At 38.5% G+C, this 17,915-nt stretch overlaps 1 protein-coding gene, 1 long non-coding RNA gene and 1 other non-coding gene across 12 annotated transcripts in view; 2 read left to right on the top strand and 1 right to left on the bottom strand.

Moving 5' to 3' along the window:
* Nucleotides 1-17,915, top strand: part of LOC116220255 (zinc finger protein 664-like) — a 90,263-nt gene that overhangs the window by 40,106 nt on the left and 32,242 nt on the right. The gene's annotated exons all lie outside the window — the stretch shown is intronic.
* On the top strand, nt 1,516-17,368 carry LOC116220261. 3 transcript variants are annotated; one of them, XR_006152358.1, is made up of 3 exons: nt 1,516-1,530; nt 16,743-17,080; nt 17,325-17,368. It is a non-coding gene; the product is annotated as an uncharacterized LOC116220261 (long non-coding RNA). The 3 variants fall into 3 exon arrangements; XR_006152357.1 differs by lacking the exon at nt 1,516-1,530 and adding an exon at nt 16,230-16,279; XR_004163511.2 differs by lacking the exon at nt 1,516-1,530 and having other exon boundaries at nt 16,286-17,080.
* On the bottom strand, nt 13,087-13,162 carry LOC116220398. Its single transcript, XR_004163638.1, has one exon. It is a non-coding gene; the product is annotated as a small nucleolar RNA SNORD59 (small nucleolar RNA).

Here is a 17,915-nt window from a genome sequence, read left to right as displayed (position 1 = left end):
AAATACCAAAAAGTCCCCCACGGGGCCCCTTGGGGCTGGAAGAGTTAAACATAGGTGTTCAGACACCCTGCCATTGAAGACAATGCATTTTCGCCTGTGTGTAGGCCTCTGTTTAAAGTATTGTGGAGCATTCAGGGACGTAAATCTCAACTACTTCACACATTTTATTCAATGTTTGGAGTGTCCTGAACATATTCCACCCCCCTTTTATTGAGACAAAATCTTTAGTTTAATCAGCAAAGTGTAATACGTATCACATGGCCCTACCATTGAAGACAATGCATTTTCGCCTGTGTGTAGGCCTATATTTAAAGTATTGTGGAGCCTTCAGGGACGTAAATCTCAACTACTTCACACATTTTATTTAATGTTTGGAGTGTCCTGAACATATTCCACCCCCCTTTCATTGAGACACAATCTTTAGTTTCATCAGCAAAGAGTGATACATGTCACATGGCCCTACCATTGAAGCTAATGCATTTTCGCCTGTCTGATCACCTATGTTTAAAGTATTGTGGAGCATTCAGGGACGTAAATCTCAACTACTTCACACATTTTATTTAATGTTTGGAGTGTCGTGAACATATTCCACCCCCCTCTCATTGAGACACAATCTTTAGTTTAATCAGCAAAGTGTCATACGTATCACATGGCCCTGCCATTGAAGTTAATGCATTTTCGCCTGTGTGTAGGCCTATGTTTAAAGTATTGTGGAGTCTTCAGGGACGTAAATCTCAACTACTTCACACATTTTATTTAATGTTTGGAGTGTCCTGAACATATTCCACCCCCCTTTCATTGAGACACAATCTTCAGTTTCATCAGCAAAGTGTCATACGTATCACATGGCCCTGCCATTGAAGTTAATGCATTTCCGCCTGTGTGTAGGCCTTTGTTTAAAGTATTATGGAACATTCAGGGACGTAAATCTCAACTACTTCACACATTTTATTTAATGTTTGGAGTGTCCTGAACATATTCCACCCCCCTTTCATTGAGACACAATCTTTAGTTTCATCAGCAAAGTGTGATACGTGTCACATGGCAATACCCTGGCATTGGAGATAATCCTTTTTCACCTGTGTGATCTGTGTGTCAAGTGTTTTTTCACAGTGAATGACCAGAATAATGACTGCTAAACATATTTTACCCTTTCTTTACAGTGTTCTGAACAAGTTCAACCAACTTTAATGAAGGCATAATCCTGTTATCAGCATCTTGGGGTGTGTTTTACTTTTTCTTAATACAATATTGCCTGTTTAGTCAGTGTTGATTATATTAAAACAAGAAAACCTTACTTTTGTAACATCAGTGAATCGTTTTTAACCCATTTTGATGTTACTATGAAATTAATATCTCTGACAGTTTAAGAAAACACGGGGCTAATAAGGGACTTTTATTTTGAAAAATCGTAACCGGAAGTTGCTCGAGCTCTTTTGTCTGTAGTTGCTCACTGAACGCTGCTTTAATAAGTTTTACCTATTTCACTGCTGCCGCGACAGCTCCAACCCATTGAAACGGAGACGTGTTGTAAGTAATAATTTGATCAGTATAAGGCCGTTTTAAAACATGTTTGTTTTCTAAACCGTCTTTTTCATACGTGAGTGATGGTGTAAATAGTTTTAGTTCGCTAACGAGCCGTAGTTTGTACTATATAGGCTTGCCTACTGTTAGCTATGCTATGTTAATACCCCATTAACCTTTTCTCTGTCAGGTTTAATCAACATTATTCACCTTGTATGGAGTCGATGGTAGACTCATAAACCACGCAACACAAAACGTTATAGTCTAAGAAATATTGAATCATCAAGGGGGAAAATGAAAGGTAAGGGGAAAATGTGGATCTCCTGAGCACTGGGACCAGAGCCACAAGTCTATGGTCTGCACGGCAATAGTTAGCTTGTTTGTTTACAGCTTAGTAGTGGATGTAAGTCATGTTTCCTATTCATTTCAGACATGTTTGTGCGTCACTGACGAACTGTAAGTCTGTTTTCTTGTCATATGAATGTACGCGAGAATTCCGTAGTGTAATGACGTTGTTCGGTTAGCAGTTTGTATGTTAATATGTGGAGATGATAGTTATGTGTCTGGCTACTCCAAAAACAGTTGTGGCGACTTGTTACTGATGTAAGTGGGTATGTTAGACCTGTTTCATATATGTCACTTTCCTGGTATTATTATTGGTAGCGTGAGTAATGATTCTATTCCGACCTCGATGATGCACGTTAATGGCATCATAGTAATAATTCTAAATTACTAAAAACGGACGTGAATGACCTGTAGCTGGCAGTATAATTACATAGTAACCACCAGTTCCGTTCTGCTAGCAACGATAACCCACAATAACCCCAGGAAGTAAAACGAAACGAGGAAGTAAAATGAGTTTGTTGTATCAAATGAAAGGTTTTTACAACAAACAACCCTGTTAATCGACTGGGTAATATAAAAACCTTTTATATGCAACGAGTTTTATTGTTCCATTTGTCCTAATGATCGGGAAAATAGTTAAAAGCGTGTTTGAAAGTTATAGTAGCCTATTTGTCATTATAAAGTCCTAATCTGTCTACTCGCTAGATCAGACTTTATAATGGTATTTTGTTAACTGTGCATTATATTAACTTGATTTAAAACAAGGTAAGATATAGTGAGTTAATTTTAAGCGTACAGGATACTTTGATAATGACTAAGATGTAGCTGAAAATTGACAATTAATATTACTTTCATAGTAACATCAAAATGGGTTAAAAACGATTCACTGATGTTACAAAAGTATGATTTTCTTGTTTAAATATAGGGAACACTGACTAAACAGGCATCATTGTAAATATTGTAGTAAGAAACAGTAAAACACACAACAATCTGCTGATAAAAGGATTATGTCTTCAATAAAGTTGGTTGAACATGTTCAGAACACTGTAAAGAAAGGGTAAAATATGTTTAGCAGTCATTATTCTGGTCATTCACTGTGAAAAAACACTTGACACACAGATCACACAGGCGAAAATGCATTATCTTCAATGGCAGGGTATTGCCATGTGACATGTATCACTCTTTGCTGATGAAACTAAAGATTGTGTCTCAATGAAAGGGGGGTGGAATATGTTTAGGACATTCCAAACATTAAATAAAATGTGTGAAGTAGTTGAGATTTACGTCCCTGAATGCTCCACAATACTTTAAACATAGGTGATCAGACAGGCGAAAATGCATTATCTTCAATGGTAGGGCCATGTGACATGTATCACTCTTTGCTGAAAAACCTAAAGATTGTGTCTCAATGAAAGGGGGGTGGAATATGTTCAGGACACTCCAAACATTAAATAAAATGTGTGAAGTAGTTCAGATTTACGTCCCTGAAGGCTCCACAATACTTTAAACATAGGTGATCAGACAGGCGAAAATGCATTAACTTCAATGGCAGGGCCATGTGACATGTATCGCTCTTTGCTGAAAAAACTAAAGATTGTGTCTCAATGAAAAGGGGGTGGAATATGTTCAGGACACTCCAAACATTAAATAAAATCTGTAAAGTAGTTGAGATTTACGTCCCTGAAGGCTCCACAATACTTTAAACATAGGCCTACACACAGGCAAAAATGCATTAACTTCAATGGCAGGGCCATGTGACATGTATCATTCTTTGCTGAAAAAACTAAAGATTGTGTCTCAATGAAAGGGGGGTGGAATATGTTCAGGACACTCCAAACATTAAATAAAATGTGTGAAGTAGTTGAGATTTACGTCCCTGAATGCTCCACAATACTTTAAACATAGGTGATCAGACAGGCGATAATGCATTGTCTTCAATGGTAGGGCCATGTGACATGTATCACTCTTTGCTGAAAAAACTAAAGATTGTGTCTCAATGAAAGGGGGGTGGAATATGTTCAGGACACTCCAAACATTAAATAAAATGTGTGAAGTAGTTGAGATTTACGTCCCTGAATGCTCCACAATACTTTAAACATAGGCCTACACACAGGCGAAAATGCATTGTCTTCAATGGCAGGGCCATGTGACATGTATCACTCTTTGCTGAAAAAACTAAAGATTGTGTCTCAGTGAAAGGGGGGTGGAATATGTTCAGGACACTCCAAACATTAAATAAAATGTGTGAAGTAGTTGAGATTTACGTCCCTGAATGCTCCACAATACTTTAAACATAGGTGATCAGACAGGCGATAATGCATTGTCTTCAATGGTAGGGCCATGTGACATGTATCACTCTTTGCTGAAAAAACTAAAGATTGTGTCTCAATGAAAGGGGGGTGGAATATGTTCAGGACACTCCAAACATTAGATAAAATGTGTGAAGTAGTTGAGATTTACGTCCCTGAAGGCTCCACAATACTTTAAACATAGGCCTACACACTGTCGAAAATGCATTAACTTCAATGGCAGGGCCATGTGATACGTATGACACTTTGCTGATTAAACTAAAGATTGTGTCTCAATGAAAGGGGGGTGGAATATGTTCAGGACACTCCAAACATTAAATAAAATGTGTGAAGTAGTTGAGATTTACGTCCCTGAATGCTCCACAATACTTTAAACATAGGCCTACACACAGGCGAAAATGCATTGTCTTCAATGGCAGGGCCATGTGACATGTATCACTCTTTGCTGAAAAAACTAAAGATTGTGTCTCAGTGAAAGGGGGGTGGAATATGTTCAGGACACTCCAAACATTAAATAAAATGTGTGAAGTAGTTGAGATTTACGTCCCTGAATGCTCCACAATACTTTAAACATAGGTGATCAGACAGGCGATAATGCATTGTCTTCAATGGTAGGGCCATGTGACATGTATCACTCTTTGCTGAAAAAACTAAAGATTGTGTCTCAATGAAAGGGGGGTGGAATATGTTCAGGACACTCCAAACATTAGATAAAATGTGTGAAGTAGTTGAGATTTACGTCCCTGAAGGCTCCACAATACTTTAAACATAGGCCTACACACTGTCGAAAATGCATTAACTTCAATGGCAGGGCCATGTGATACGTATGACACTTTGCTGATTAAACTAAAGATTGTGTCTCAATGAAAGGGGGGTGGAATATGTTCAGGACACTCCAAACATTAAATAAAATGTGTGAAGTAGTTGAGATTTACGTCCCTGAATGCTCCACAATACTTTAAACATAGGTGATCAGACAGGCGAAAATGCATTATGTTCAATGGCAGGGCCATGTGACACGTACGTTTAAAGTATTGTGGAGCACTCAGGGACGTAAATCTCAACTACTTCACACATTTTATTTAATGTTTGGAGTGTCCTGAACATATTCGACCCCCCTTTCATTGAGACACAATCTTTAGTTTTTTCAGCAAAGTGTCATACGTATCACATGGCCCTGCCATTGAAGGTAATGCATTTTCGCCTGTCTGATCACCTATGTTTAAAGTATTGTGGAGCCTTCAGGGACGTAAATCTGAACTACTTCACACATTTTATTTAATGTTTGGAGTGTCCTGAACATATTCCACCCCCCTTTCATTGAGACACAATCTTTAGTTTTTTCAGCAAAGAGCGATACATGTCACATGGCCCTGCCATTGAAAATAATGCATTTTCGCCTGTCTGATCACCTATGTTTAAAGTATTGTAGAGCCTTCAGGGACGCAAATCTGAACTACTTCACACATTTCATTTAATGTTTGGAGTGTCCTGAACATATTCCACCCCCTTTCATTGAGACACAATCTTTAGTTTTTTCAGCAAAGAGTGATACATGTCACATGGCCCTGCCATTGAAGATAATGCATTTTCGCCTGTCTGATCACCTATGTTTAAAGTATTGTGGAGCCTTCAGGGACGCAAATCTGAACTACTTCACACATTTTATTTAATGTTTGGAGTGTCCTGAACATATTCCACCTCCCTTTCATTGAGACACAATCTTTAGTTTTTTTCAGCAAAGAGCGATACATGTCACATGGCCCTGCCATTGAAAATAATGCATTTTCGCCTGTCTGATCACCTATGTTTAAAGTATTGTGGAGCATTCAGGGACGCAAATCTGAACTACTTCACACATTTTATTTAATGTTTGGAGTGTCCTGAACATATTCCACCCCCCTTTCATTGAGACACAATCTTTAGTTTTTTCAGCAAAGAGCGATACATGTCACATGGCCCTGCCATTGAAAATAATGCATTTTCGCCTGTCTGATCACCTATGTTTAAAGTATTGTGGAGCCTTCAGGGACGCAAATCTGAACTACTTCACACATTTTATTTAATGTTTGGAGTGTCCTGAACATATTCCACCCCCTTTCATTGAGACACAATCTTTAGTTTTTTCAGCAAAGAGCGATACATGTCACATGGCCCTGCCATTGAAAATAATGCATTTTCGCCTGTCTGATCACCTATGTTTAAAGTATTGTGGAGCCTTCAGGGACGCAAATCTGAACTACTTCACACATTTTATTTAATGTTTGGAGTGTCCTGAACATATTCCACCCCCCTTTCATTGAGACACAATCTTCAGTTTTTTCAGCAAAGAGTGATACATGTCACATGGCCCTGCCATTGAAGATAATGCATTTTCGCCTGTCTGATCACCTATGTTTAAAGTATTGTGGAGCCTTCAGGGACGCAAATCTGAACTACTTCACACATTTTATTTAATGTTTGGAGTGTCCTGAACATATTCCACCCCCCTTTCATTGAGACACAATCTTTAGTTTTTTCAGCAAAGAGCGATACATGTCACATGGCCCTGCCATTGAAAATAATGCATTTTCGCCTGTCTGATCACCTATGTTTAAAGTATTGTGGAGCCTTCAGGGACGCAAATCTGAACTACTTCACACATTTTATTTAATGTTTGGAGTGTCCTGAACATATTCCACCCCCCTTTCATTGAGACACAATCTTTAGTTTTTTCAGCAAAGAGTGATACGTGTCACATGGCAATACCCTGGCATTGGAGATAATCCCTTTTCACCTGTGTGATCTGTGTGTCAAGTGTTTTTTCACAGTGAATGACCAGAATAATGACTGCTAAACATATTTTACCCTTTCTTTACAGTTCTGAACAAGTTCAACCAACTTTAATGAAGGCATAATCCTTTTATCAGCATAATGGGGTGTGTTTTACTTTTTCTTAATACAATATTGTCTGTTTAGTCATTGTTCATTATATTAAAACAAGAAAACCATACTTTTGTAACATCAGTGAATCGTTTTTAACCCATTTTGATGTTACTATGAAATTAATATCTCTGATAGTTTAAGAAAACACGGGGCTAATAAGGGACTTTTATTTTGAAAAATCGTAACCGGAAGTTGCTCGAGCTCATTTGCCTAGTTCCGTTCTGCTAGCAACGATAACCCACAATAACCCCAGGAAGTAAAACGAAACGAGGAAGTAAAATGAGTTTGTTGTATCAAATGAAAGGTTTTTACAACAAACAACCCTGTTAATCGACTGGGTAATATAAAAACCTTTTATATGCAACGAGTTTTATTGTTCCATTTGTCCTAATGATCGGGAAAATAGTTAAAAGCGTGTTTGAAAGTTATAGTAGCCTATTTGTCATTATAAAGTCCTAATCTGTCTACTCGCTAGATCAGACTTTATAATGGTATTTTGTTAACTGTGCATTATATTAACTTGCCTTAAAACAAGGTAAGATATAGTGAGTTAATTTTAAGCGTACAGGATACTTTGATAATGACTAAGATGTAGCTGAAAATTGACAATTAATATTACTTTCATAGTAACATCAAAATGGGTTAAAAACGATTCACTGATGTTACAAAAGTATGATTTTCTTGTTTAAATATAGGGAACACTGACTAAACAGGCATCATTGCAAATATTGTAGTAAGAAACAGTAAAACACACAACAATCTGCTGATAAAAGGATTATGTCTTCAATAAAGTTGGTTGAACATGTTCAGAACACTGTAAAGAAAGGCTAAAAAATGTTTAGCAGTAATTAATCTGGCCATTCACTGTGAAAAAACACTTGACACACAGATCACACAGGTGAAAAGGGATTATCTCCAATGCCAGGGTATTGCCATGTGACACGTATCACTCTTTGCTGATGAAACTAAAGATTGTGTCTCAATGAAAGGGGGGTGGAATATGTTCAGGACACTCCAAACATTAAATAAAATGTGTGAAGTAGTTGAGATTTACGTCCCTGAATGCTCCACAATACTTTAAACATAGGTGATCAGACAGGCGATAATGCATTGTCTTCAATGGTAGGGCCATGTGACATGTATCACTCTTTGCTGAAAAAACTAAAGATTGTGTCTCAATGAAAGGGGGGTGGAATATGTTCAGGACACTCCAAACATTAGATAAAATGTGTGAAGTAGTTGAGATTTAAGTCCCTGAAGGCTCCACAATACTTTAAACATAGGCCTTTAAACTTTAAACGTACGTGTCACATGGCCCTGCCATTGAACATAATGCATTTTGGCCTGTCTGATCACCTATGTTTAAAGTATTGTGGAGCATTCAGGGACGTAAATCTCAACTACTTCACACATTTTATTTAATGTTTGGAGTGCCCTGAACATATTCCACCCCCCTTTCATTGAGACACAATCTTTAGTTTAATCAGCAAAGTGTCATACGTATCACATGGCCCTGCCATTGAAGTTAATGCATTTTCGCCTGTGTGTAGGCCTATGTTTAAAGTATTGTGGAGCCTTCAGGGACGTAAATCTCAACTACTTCACACATTTTATCTAATGTTTGGAGTGTCCTGAACATATTCCACCCCCCTTTCATTGAGACACAATCTTTAGTTTTTTCAGCAAAGAGTGATACATGTCACATGGCCTTACCATTGAAGACAATGCATTTTCGCCTGTCTGATCACCTATGTTTAAAGTATTGTGGAGCCTTCAGGGACGTAAATCTGAACTACTTCACACATTTTATTTAATGTTTGGAGTGTCCTGAACATATTCCACCCCCCTTTCATTGAGACACAATCTTTAGTTTTTTCAGCAAAGAGTGATACATGTCACATGGCCCTGCCATTGAAGATAATGCATTTTCGCCTGTGTGTAGGCCTATGTTTAAAGTATTGTGGAGCATTCAGGGACGTAAATCTCAACTACTTTACACATTTTATTTAATGTTTGGAGTGTCCTGAACATATTCCACCCCCCTTTCATTGAGACACAATCTTTAGTTTTTTCAGCAAAGAGCGATACATGTCACATGGCCCTACCATTGAAGACAATGCATTTTCGCCTGTCTGATCACCTATGTTTAAAGTATTGTGGAGCCTTCAGGGACGTAAATCTGAACTACTTCACACATTTTTTTTAATGTTTGGAGTGTCCTGAACATATTCCACCCCCCTTTCATTGAGACACAATCTTTAGTTTTTTCAGCAAAGAGTGATACATGTCACATGGCCCTGCCATTGAAGATAATGCATTTTCGCCTGTGTGTAGGCCTATGTTTAAAGTATTGTGGAGCATTCAGGGACGTAAATCTCAACTACTTCACACATTTTATTTAATGTTTGGAGTGTCCTGAACATATTCCACCCCACTTTTATTGAGACACAATCTTTAGTTTCATCAGCAAAGTGTGATACGTGTCACATGGCAATACCCTGGCATTGGAGATAATCCCTTTTCACCTGTGTGATCTGTGTGTCAAGTGTTTTTTCACAGTGAATGACCAGAATAATGACTGCTAAACATATTTTACCCTTTCTTTACAGTTCTGAACAAGTTCAACCAACTTTAATGAAGGCATAATCCTTTTATCAGCATATTGGGGTGTGTTTTACATTTTCTTAACACAATATTGTCTGTTTAGTCATTGTTCATTATATTAAAACAAGAAAACCATACTTTTGTAACATCAGTGAATCGTTTTTAACCCATTTTGATGTTACTATGAAATTAATATCTCTGATAGTTTAAGAAAACACGGGGCTAATAAGGGACTTTTATTTTGAAAAATCGTAACCGGAAGTCGCTCGAGCTCATTTGCCTATAGTTGCTCACTGAACGCTGCTCATTTGCCTATAGTTGCTCACTGAACGCTGCTGTAACCACCACTCTCCTCCTGTACGGTGGGCATCTGTGTTCTCCTGGATGTTAGAGAAACAGGGTGCTCAAAATGGACTGTTTTCAGAAAGAGAAATTGGATGGTGGTTATGGGTGATTATTATGATTGACCCGTCTCGTCAACAAAAAAATCCGAAAATCAGTTAGGATAGTAGTGGTTCATGCGCTGTACAGCTGAACAAGGCTAATTAACTCTGCATTCTTGTATAGCAGCAAATTCAACCTCATTTGGTACATTTAAATTTGTAATCACCTGACACAGTGGAAGTAAGGTTGTTAGAAAGATGGTTAGAAAGGCCAGAGACTGTAGCGCATATGCAGAGATCTTTTTTTGGCAGCCACACGTGATTAGGTCAGTTCGCGGCAAATCACCAGAGGAGTCTGCACGGCAATAGTTTGCTTGTTTGTTTACAGCTTAATAGTGGATGTTAGCCCTGTTTCCTATTCCTTTCCGACATGTTTGTGCGTCCCTGACGAACTGTAAGTCAGTTTTCTTATCATATGAATGTACGCAAGAATTCCGTACTCTAATGACGTTGTTTGGTTAGCAGCTAGTATGTTAATGTTTGTTAATATGTGGAGATGATAGTTATGTGTCTGGCTACTCCAAAAACAGTTGTGGCGAACTGTTACTGATGTTAGTGGGTATGTTAGACCTGTTTCATATGCAGAGGTGTAAAAAGTACTGAAATGTTGTACTCAAGTAAAAGTACAATTACTTTGATGAAATTTTACTTAAGTACAAGTAAAATTACCCATCTAAAAATCTACTCAAGTAAAAGTAAAAAGTAGTTCATTTAAAATGTACTTTAAGTAAAAGTTACTTAGTTACTTTCAACAACTTGATGGGGGCCGCTCCTATATAGTGCAAAAAAGGACAAGGAGTCATAAATCCAATACAAAAACTAGTTATTTTTAATTAAAGGAGAATCTTTAGGAATATAGGTGCAATGACATTAAACATGTCAACACAACATTTAAGAACTTTTGGGAGGACATGAACCACATGACAGCTAAAATAAAAAGTTAAAATGCCGCTGCCGCTGCCCCACTGTAAACTTTGGTTACTTTACTTATGTCCACCTTTAGAACATTAGTCTACAAACTTCTTGTTGAGTTTGAGCAGCAGCTGATTTTCAAAGTGAGTAGAGTTCATCCGGGCTCGCTTTGCATTGAACAGTAATCCAGCACAGCTGAAGAGTCGCTCGCAGGCGGCCGAGGCAGGTAGGCCAGTATTGAGTTTCCGGGACAGTTTTTTGATATTCTGAAAGGCGTTCAGCAGATCCATATTGACTGAGACACAGGCTAGGTACCCTTCTAACTCCCCTGTACCTTCTGACCTTTTGGACTTCATTGAGGAAAATAAATCATCTTCATCTGATGAATGTTGTCCGACTTGCTCCAGCCTCCAACATCTGGTCAAGGTGTTGTCTGACATAGACTAGACCTGTAGAATGACAAACAACATTTCTGACAATTAAGTATTGAGCTGCTATCAAGAGTGCATCATAACGCAGAAATAGCTATAAATAGCTACTTGAGATGACAGACCTACAGTATACCGAATTATAGCATTATTTTCTATTTCTACATGCATCACAATTCATAATCCTCAATTCTTGCTAACCGAGACCCCTGAGCATGAACATGAAAGACCTGCACGTTGCAAAGCCACCACTTATCTGACTAAACATTGTGATAAATTCCAGATAACGACATATACATTGACTTGTCCAACTGTCTGACAACGATGGTGTGCGCATTCACGTTGCTCTGTTTCAAGGCATGGGAGCCAGCCAAATGATTAGCCTAATATCAGTTTATGAGGTGTATTTCATTGCTGATGACTGATCTGCAGTCTTTAACACAATATGAGAGACTGAACATAGTAATGCTATGACCTGAAACGAATGGAAGACAGGAATGGAATTATTATTAGTCTATTGGATGACGGCTGTCGACGTTAGCATACTCAGGGCGGTTGCAAGTGCTAGCCAAAATGAGGCTACTAGTGCCATGAAACGCATATTTTGCTTAATGGAGCAAAGCTAACTAAACGACAAAAATGCTGTCTGAACTACTAATGGAAAGGGACAAATACTGTACTTACCAACACATGCTTGCGCAGATTTGAAGATGAATTTTTATAAGCAGAAAGTTCCGACTGGCGGGTTAGGCACAGTTTACACAGCATTATATAGCTGTTGCCTCTTTTACGTTGGAAGGCAAACTGCTTGCTGAGATGTGGCCACGGGTTTTCTTCATCTTCTTTAATTTCAACTGGCGGAAAGTTCGGTGCTTCAGCTTGTTGGTTGACCGCAGCTTGTTGGCAGTCCGCACGATCATCTTCCTCCATCTCTATCTCTCGTGACTCGGCACCGGTGCCTTGCATCGACTCCATCATCCACTCTATGCAGCATCCACCACTGCAGCGAGAATTGTCGTGCGCGATTCCCACCTTGAACTATGTTTTTTTTTTTTTTACTCAGTAACGGATGTAATTTCCAATGTAGCGAAGTACAATACTTCAGTCAAAATCTACTTAAGTAAAAGTAAAATTACCGATTTCAAAAACTACTTAAAAATTACAAAGTACACAAAAAAACTACTCAATTACAGTAACGTGAGTAAATGTAATTCGTTACTTTACACCTCTGCATATATGTCACCTTCCTGGTATTATTATTTGTAGCGTGAGTAATGATTCTATTCCGACTTCGAGGATGCACGTTAATGGCATCATAGTAATAATTCTAAGCTACTAAAACGGATGTGAAAGACCTGTAGCTGGCAGTATATTTACATAGTAACCACCACTCTCCTCCTGTATGGTGGGCGTCTGTGTTCTCCTGGATGTTTGAAACAGCCTCTCCCTGGATCTTGAACTTCTCTGCAGCGGCCAACTGGGCTTACTTTGACAGATCCTCAATCTTTTGGAGATGAGAGAAGAGCAGCAAAATGCTTAAGTGACACCCTTTTGGGAGTTGGGATCATTACCAAAATCACATTTAATCTCCGGATTCCCTCTCAGCACAGATCCATTTGTCTTCATCAGACTCAGAAGAATGAAAGTCGTGCTGTTCAATCATCACAAAGGGCAAGACATCTACTCATGCTTTGTTTAATTCTAACAATATTGCGAGTGAGGGCAGCTGAAATACCAGAATGGAATAATGTAATGCACGATCCATATTTTAGGATGGACTTTTCAACCGTGTCGTAACTGTGATTACTTGTCTTACCTTAGCCTCACCAAATACAATGTAGGTAGCTGAAGCAGGACTTTTGTACACGTCTAGTTTGATGATGACGATGTTCTTGGATTTGCGGATTGTTACCCTGGTAACACCAGTCACCTGGCGGAGACCCAGCTTGGACATAGCCTAAACTATAACGGAGGGTAGAGATCAAGGGAAAATGCAACAACCTCTAAAACATTCACAAAGTCCTGTGCTACACGTAACCACAAACTTGGGACTGCATTTTGCTTCGACTTATCTAGTCCATCCTTTCTTGGCACTAAAAACTACAGTCTTGTTTCAACAGTGCTCTGTTCTCCAATCGAAACCTTGAAGTTTCAAAATAAGATTACAATGACGGTCACCATGAAAATTCTACAAATTGTCCGCAATCACAAAACACACATTGCAGAGACTTTAGATAAGCTTGGCAAGAAAAAGACACAAATTATGAAGTTTAATAGCATGACTAGCCCACTGCAACACACAGACCAAGTACATTCTGCTTTGTTTAGCTTTGCTGACTGGCTCCTCATCAATTTCAGTAGCAGTTGCAAGCTATGAGAGGAAGAAAAGTGCCATGTAAGTTTTCTTCAAATACCTATTAGTAGATGATATGTTTTCATATTATTTCATTTAATTTTCATTCACACAAAACGTCACAAAACAATCTGAAGTGTTCAACAGCAACATTTACCAAAAACGGCACTTTAGCGCTGACCACCAGCACGAGTAAAAACATGAAATTGAAACATGAAATTAAGTTCTGATGCTCTTACCTGAGCCTGCTGTGTCTGTGCAGAATCCTGTTTCTCCAGGTCAGGCACAGACTCATCGCTGTCTGATTCAGTACCAGACCCTTTTGAGCACCCAGAGAACCCGGTTCTAGTAGGCAAACAGCAGCCAACCTGTAGCACCCTCAAGCATTCCACTGAGTAGAACATGAACATAGCCTACAATTCACATGACCATCAGAATAAACATGGAATTCTGCAATATTGGGGACGAAGGCTGATGTGCAATGCAAGTAGTGTAAGTAGATCGTGGATGGAATAGGCGTCACTATAGGTTTCAGATTAACTAATGATAAGAACAATGTAATTAAAAAAATAAAAATAATAATAATCACTAGTGCTGTCAAACGATTAAAATATTTAATCGCGATTAATCGCATTTATGTCATAGTTAACTCAAAATTAATCGCGATTAATCGAAAAATTTTATCTATTCTAAATGTCCCTTCGTTTATTTATTTTTTTCCATCATTTTATTTTAATTTTAATGCCCTTATCAACATTGAAAAGTGGATTGGCTTGCTTTATGCAAATGTTTTTTTTTTTTTATTGAAAACCAACATTGCCAAACAGGGCGGTACAAAATAAAATTATAAAGTGCACATTTCAGGTAAACAAGGACTCAGCCTATAGTGCAATTAAACCATGGCTTAATATTTTCTTTTTTCCAAGTTTGCAGGGAACATAGCAGTCAGGCCTCTTATTTCAGAAACAGTGAACTGTAACAGTTAGGTTACCAATAAAAGGTAAGCCTACTACTTCTTTGCTTTCAGCCAGCTGCCTGTTGACATTTTCAGACAACAGTGAAGCTCGCTTCTTTTGCACAACACAACTTTTAAAAGTAAACTTTCCATTCAGAAGCTTTTTATCATCTATTTCGCCGTATCGCGCTCACCATTCACTCAAACAGTAACGTTAGCCTACTACACAGTCTGCGAGGCCAAAAAGAATGTTAATCTAAAAAAAAAAAAAAAAAAATTATTAAAAACAAATCGCGTTAATCTCGCGATAAAAAAATTAACGGCGTTAAAATGGGTTTGCGTTAACGCCGTTAATAACGCGTTAAACTGACAGCACTAATAATCACCCATAACCACCATCCAATTTCTCTTTCTGAAAACAGTCCATTTTGAGCACCCTGTTTCTCTAACCTTTGGGCAAACACTGAAAATAGTTTAAAAAAGCTTTTGTAATCAAGTGCACTTACAAATACTTTAGGAGTAGAGTATAGAAAGCATACATACCTATGGACATAAACCTCTTCTTTGTGAAGACATCAAGTTGTAGGACCCTGCAATACAAAAATATTTGACGTGTCTACATGTCTCATTAATTATTAACTCCACACTTGGTGAAAAAATTGTTTCATGCCATAAAGTGTGACTGTTTTAGTCTCTCACCTGTGGGGTTCCTCCACTGCCCTACCCCCCCCCCCCCCCCCCCTCTCTGAAATGATGCTGAAATGATAGTCCTCCTCTTTCTCTGTCTGGTCCTCTTTCCACCAACACGATTCCTTCTCTGTCTTCATCTCCTACTACTGTTTTTGTGCCTGTAACTATGAAATACAATAGCTATCCTTACCATTGATAACATGATTCATGACAATGTGTGTGTAAATTCTAAAATCATGAATTGTACAAAGCACTTTGGGATTGATTGTTGCTGAACAATTACAAGAAAAAAGTATGGACTAATGTGACAAAGCTGTGGCAGGTGCTTTGATCAGTGTACCTGGTAAAGTGACCCGTAGGTGCATGTCAATAAAATCACTGAATCAGAGAAAGATATAGAAACTTAAAGGTACAGGTACACTTTTGGTCAAATTCAAGTTGCTCTTCACGCTCCTCTAGCTGTCTGTTCAAGGTGTGTCCTCAGAAGAACTCTGGTGTTCTTATAATCTTGGCCCTGCAAATGGGAAACAATCAGTGCCAGTGTGATTTGATTGGCTGTAGAGCTAAAATATCACCAACCTCTTGCCAATCACAGACTACGACTTTTAATGCTTAACATTAGCAAAAATAAATATGTGTACTAATTTGTATTGCAAAAGGGTAAACCTTGGTAACCTTCTCTCTTTCTCTTTTTACTTGCAACCTCTTCCCCAGGTGTCTATCCTATTGTATGAAGATAAAGATAAAAGGTGCAGTACAAGACCAAGTCAGCAAGCATCTCTGAGAGAATTGTGAGTAAATAAACGATTTCTCTGTCAGTCACAATAGATGTACAGGCAAGGTTTAGTTGGAGGCCTGCCAAAGAGAACGTAAGAGTAAGGTACATAATCTCCATCACCGTTCAGTTCACACATCCACCCCACCCCCCTGCTACACTCCTTTGTGTAGTCTCAGCAGGTTGAGTTATGGCCATGCCCACCCGAGGGCCATCAGACGTGTAAACGGTGCTCAGAGACATGGAATTCCTGCCCATAATCCTTTGTCATGCTATTTTGCATTTCAAAAGCTCCTACAGCTGATTGGCTAGGTTTGAATCCAGGAAGCTAATAGGTCAGACAGAAGAAGCATTATATTAACACCACAGAGTCAGATTAATGAACACACATTTTTAAGGCTGGCACATGGATGCTCTGGAAGTATACTGTATGTATAATTCACCAGCAGTACAACTATACTCTTGTTCTTCCTTTGCAGATTTTCACTATATCGTTGCAATGAAGGATAGTTTGACCGGGTTTCTTTTTCCAAAACAGAACTAAGGTCAGAAATGTCTGGATTTACTGAACCATCACAACCGCTCATGTCAGTGAAGAAGGAGATAAAAGAAGAAGAATTTGATGATTTCCTACAAGAGTATTTGTCTGCAAATCAGACAGTGGAAGAAAACCCTGGAATGGAATGTGAAATCAAGGCTGAAATGTACACGTCACCCACCATGACCTTGAAAGAAGAAAAGTATTCACCAATGGAAATTACAGATGAAGAAGAATTTGATTTAAGTGAATATTGTCACTATGTCTCTTCTCCTACAAGTAAGTTGCTGGTTTATCGTAATGTATATTTTACAATTTTAGAGAATGTATCTCTGTTAACATTTACATGTAGTCTCTAGGTAGACACTTTTATCCTAAGTCACTCCCAAGTGATGTACATTGCTAGCAAATTAACAATATATAAAAAAAAATATCAAAAATATGCATGTGTGTTGTAGAAATGACATCCCGGATAGAGAAGAAGAGTGAATTTTATTACTGAACTTTTTTTATAATGTTATAGGAGACATTCAAAGGATCCAGTCTAACAAGAGAAGGAAAACTGAGGAAAAAAGAAACAAAGACAGAAAGACAGATCGCTCACACCTAACCGTACATATGATGAAGCATACTGGACAAAAGCCACTTCAGTGTTCTCATTGTGGAAAGACCATTTATTACATATATAGCCTCAAGGAACCCCAGAAGATCCATACTGGAGAAAAGCCACATCAGTGTTCTCAGTGTGGAAAGGCCTTTCGTCTCATGTCTGACCTCAAGAGACACCAGAGGATCCATACCGGGGAAAGGCCTTATCAGTGTTCTCAGTGTGGAAAAACCTTTAGCCAAATGACTAATCTTAATGCTCACCAGAAGATCCATACTGGAGAAAAGCCTTATCATTGTTCTCAGTGTGGAAAGGGCTTTAACCATATGTCTAATCTCAAGACACATCAGAGGAACCATACCGGAGAAAAGCCACATCAGTGTTCTCAGTGTGGAAAGGCCTTTAGCCAAATGTGTCATCTCAAGACACATCAAAGGAACCATACCGGAGAAAAGCCACATCAGTGTTCTCAGTGTGGAAAGGCCTTTAGCCAAATGTGTCATCTCA

Source organism: Clupea harengus, chromosome 4 (assembly GCF_900700415.2).
Source record: "Clupea harengus chromosome 4, Ch_v2.0.2, whole genome shotgun sequence".
NCBI classification, from domain to species: Eukaryota; Metazoa; Chordata; class Actinopteri; order Clupeiformes; family Clupeidae; genus Clupea; species Clupea harengus.
This window is presented reverse-complemented; position numbering and strand designations above follow the sequence as displayed.